Raw genomic sequence first — 4626 nt, forward strand, 5'->3', positions numbered from 1 at the left:
GACCTCTGTCACTAGTCCTCTGTCACTAGTCCTCTGTCACTAGTCCTTCTACCTCTGTCACTAGTCCTTCTACCTCTGTCACTAGTCCTCTGTCACTAGTCCTCTGTCACTAGTCCTCTTCCTCTGTCACTAGTCCTCTGTCACTAGTCCTCTGTCACTAGTCCTCTGTCACTAGTCCTCTTCCTCTGTCACTAGTCCTCTGTCACTAGTCCTCTTCCTCTGTCACTAGTCCTCTGTCACTAGTCCTCTGTCACTAGTCCTCTGTCACTAGTCCTCTTCCTCTGTCACTAGTCCTCTGTCACTAGTCCTCTTCCTCTGTCACTAGTCCTCTGTCACTAGTCCTCTACCTCTGTCACTAGTCCTCTACCTCTGTCACTAGTCCTCTGTCCCTAGTCCTCTACCTCTGTCACTAGTCCTCTGTCACTAGTCCTCTGTCACTAGTCCTCTACCTCTGTCACTAGTCCTCTACCTCTGTCACTAGTCCTCTACCTCTGTCACTAGTCCTCTGTCACTAGTCCTCTGTCACTAGTCCTCTGTCACTAGTCCTCTACCTCTGTCACTAGTCCTCTACCTCTGTCACTAGTCCTCTGTCCCTAGTCCTCTTCCTCTGTCACTAGTCCTCTACCTCTGTCACTAGTCCTCTGTCACTAGTCCTCTTCCTCTGTCACTAGTCCTCTGTCCCTAGTCCTCTACCTCTGTCACTAGTCCTCTACCTCTGTCACTAGTCCTCTGTCACTAGTCCTCTTCCTCTGTCACTAGTCCTCTGTCACTAGTCCTCTACCTCTGTCACTAGTCCTCTGTCACTAGACCTCTGTCACTAGTCCTCTGTCACTAGTCCTCTGTCACTAGTCTTCTGTCACTAGTCCTCTACCTCTGTCACTAGTCCTCTGTCACTAGTCCTCTGTCACTAGTCCTCTACCTCTGTCACTAGTCCTCTGTCACTAGTCCTCTACCTCTGTCACTAGTCCTCTGTCACTAGTCCTCTACCTCTGTCACTAGTCCTCTGTCCCTAGTCCTCTGTCCCTAGTCCTCTGTCACTAGTCCTCTGTCCCTAGTCCTCTGTCACTAGTCCTCTGTCACTAGTCCTCTGTCCCTAGTCCTCTGTCCCTAGTCCTCTGTCACTAGTCCTCTTCCTCTGTCACTAGTCCTCTACCTCTGTCACTAGTCCTCTGTCACTAGTCCTCTGTCACTAGTCCTCTGTCCCTAGTCCTCTGTCCCTAGTCCTCTGTCACTAGTCCTCTTCCTCTGTCACTAGTCCTCTACCTCTGTCACTAGTCCTCTGTCCCTAGTCCTCTGTCACTCGTCCTCTACCTCTGTCACTAGTCCTCTACCTCTGTCACTAGTCCTCTGTCACTAGTCCTCTACCTCTGTCACTAGCCCTCTACCTCTGTCACTAGTCCTCTGTCCCTAGTCCTCTGTCACTCGTCCTCTGTCACTAGTCCTCTACCTCTGTCACTAGTCCTCTACCTCTGTCACTAGTCCTCTGTCACTAGTCCTCTGTCACTAGTCCTCTACCTCTGTCACTAGTCCTCTACCTCTGTCACTAGTCCTCTACCTCTGTCACTAGTCCTCTGTCACTAGTCCTCTGTCACTAGTCCTATTCCTCTGTCACTAGTCCTCTATCACTAGTCCTCTGTCACTAGTCCTCTGTCCCTAGTCCTCTGTCACTAGTCCTCTGTCCCTAGTCCTCTGTCCCTAGTCCTCTGTCACTAGTCCTCTACCTCTGTCACTAGTCCTCTGTCACTAGTCCTCTGTCACTAGTCCTCTGTCACTAGTCCTCTACCTCTGTCACTAGTCCTCTACCTCTGTCACTAGTCCTCTACCTCTATCAGTAGTCCTCTGTCACTAGTCCTCTGTCACTAGTCCTCTGTCACTAGTCCTCTGTCACTAGTCCTCTGTCACTAGTCTTCTGTCACTAGTCCTCTACCTCTGTCACTAGTCCTCTACCTCTGTCACTAGTCCTCTGTCCCTAGTCCTCTGTCACTAGTCCTCTTCCTCTGTCCCTAGTCCTCTACCTCTGTCACTAGTCCTCTGTCACTAGTCCTCTGTCACTAGTCCTATTCCTCTGTCACTAGTCCTCTACCTCTGTCACTAGTCCTCTACCTCTGTCACTAGGCCTCTGTCACTCGTCCTCTACCTCTGTCACTCGTCCTCTACCTCTGTCACTAGTCCTCTGTCACTAGTCCTCTGTCACTAGTCATCTACCTCTGTCACTAGTCCTCTGTCACTAGTCCTCTACCTCTGTCACTAGTCCTCTGTCCCTAGTCCTCTGTCACTCGTCCTCTGTCACTAGTCCTCTACCTCTGTCACTAGTCCTCTACCTCTGTCACTAGTCCTCTGTCACTAGTCCTCTGTCACTAGTCCTCTACCTCTGTCACTAGTCCTCTACCTCTGTCACTAGTCCTCTACCTCTATCAGTAGTCCTCTGTCACTAGTCCTCTGTCACTAGTCCTATTCCTCTGTCACTAGTCCTCTGTCACTAGTCCTCTACCTCTGTCACTAGTCCTCTGTCACTAGTCCTCTGTCACTCGTCCTCTGTCACTAGTCCTCTACCTCTGTCACTAGTCCTCTACCTCTGTCACTAGTCCTCTGTCACTAGTCCTCTGTCACTAGTCCTCTACCTCTGTCACTAGTCCTCTACCTCTGTCACTAGTCCTCTGTCACTAGTCCTCTGTCACTAGTCCTCTACCTCTGTCACTAGTCATCTGTCACTAGTCCTCTGTCACTAGTCCTCTACCTCTGTCACTAACCCTCTGTCACTAGTCCTCTGTCACTAGTCCTCTGTCACTAGTCCTTCTACCTCTGTCACTAGTCCTCTGTCACTAGTCCTCTGTCACTAGTCCTATTCCTCTGTCACTAGCCCTCTACCTCTGTCACTAGTCCTCTGTCCCTAGTCCTCTGTCACTCGTCCTCTGTCACTAGTCCTCTACCTCTGTCACTAGTCCTCTACCTCTGTCACTAGTCCTCTGTCACTAGTCCTCTGTCACTAGTCCTCTGTCACTAGTCCTCTACCTCTGTCACTAGTCCTCTACCTCTGTCACTAGTCCTCTGTCACTAGTCCTCTGTCACTAGTCCTATTCCTCTGTCACTAGTCCTCTATCACTAGTCCTCTGTCACTAGTCCTCTGTCCCTAGTCCTCTGTCACTAGTCCTCTACCTCTGTCACTAGTCCTCTGTCACTAGTCCTCTGTCACTAGTCCTCTGTCACTAGTCCTCTACCTCTGTCACTAGTCCTCTACCTCTGTCACTAGTCCTCTACCTCTATCAGTAGTCCTCTATCACTAGTCCTCTGTCACTAGTCCTCTGTCACTAGTCCTCTGTCACTAGTCCTCTGTCACTAGTCTTCTGTCACTAGTCCTCTACCTCTGTCACTAGTCCTCTACCTCTGTCACTAGTCCTCTGTCCCTAGTCCTCTGTCACTAGTCCTCTTCCTCTGTCCCTAGTCCTCTACCTCTGTCACTAGTCCTCTGTCACTAGTCCTCTGTCACTAGTCCTATTCCTCTGTCACTAGTCCTCTACCTCTGTCACTAGTCCTCTACCTCTGTCACTAGGCCTCTGTCACTCGTCCTCTACCTCTGTCACTCGTCCTCTACCTCTGTCACTAGTCCTCTGTCACTAGTCCTCTGTCACTAGTCATCTACCTCTGTCACTAGTCCTCTGTCACTAGTCCTCTGTCACTAGTCCTCTACCTCTGTCACTAGTCCTCTGTCCCTAGTCCTCTGTCACTCGTCCTCTGTCACTAGTCCTCTACCTCTGTCACTAGTCCTCTACCTCTGTCACTAGTCCTCTGTCACTAGTCCTCTGTCACTAGTCCTCTACCTCTGTCACTAGTCCTCTACCTCTATCAGTAGTCCTCTGTCACTAGTCCTCTGTCACTAGTCCTCTGTCACTAGTCCTCTGTCACTAGTCCTCTGTCACTAGTCCTCTACCTCTGTCACTAGTCCTCTGTCACTAGTCCTCTGTCACTAGTCCTCTACCTCTGTCACTAGTCCTCTACCTCTATCAGTAGTCCTCTGTCACTAGTCCTCTGTCACTAGTCCTATTCCTCTGTCACTAGTCCTCTATCACTAGTCCTCTGTCACTAGTCCTCTGTCCCTAGTCCTCTGTCACTAGTCCTCTGTCCCTAGTCCTCTGTCACTAGTCCTCTGTCACTAGTCCTCTGTCACTAGTCCTCTGTCACTAGTCCTCTACCTCTGTCACTAGTCCTCTGTCCCTAGTCCTCTGTCACTAGTCCTCTGTCACTAGTCCTCTGTCACTACCTGATTAATGTAGAAGAGACATAAAATTAAGGTGCAGGATTTTTTCCACAAATGTTTTATTGCGGTTGTAGTGTGAACATATGGACATTCTTTTCTCTTTGATTTCATTTAGAGATGAATTGTTGTCACATCATTTTTTGATAAGAACAGATCAGTTCGCTGGTGTCCTGACAACTGAACTCTGCTCTGATTTAGAAGCTGCAGAGTGTGAGTGAAGCTGTGGGGGTGAATGTCTCTGAATAGCAGCAGTGAGTCTGCTCAGTGATGGAGTAGCAGTTTGTAGTGGAGGTGGTGTCGAGGTTATCGGGCCGTCCCTCAGCTCACAACACTAATATGTCCCGCAGCCTGCCCACACAGAAAAAATAGAT

This window comes from Scomber japonicus, chromosome 12 (assembly GCF_027409825.1).
Source record: "Scomber japonicus isolate fScoJap1 chromosome 12, fScoJap1.pri, whole genome shotgun sequence".
Taxonomy (NCBI): Eukaryota; Metazoa; Chordata; class Actinopteri; order Scombriformes; family Scombridae; genus Scomber; species Scomber japonicus.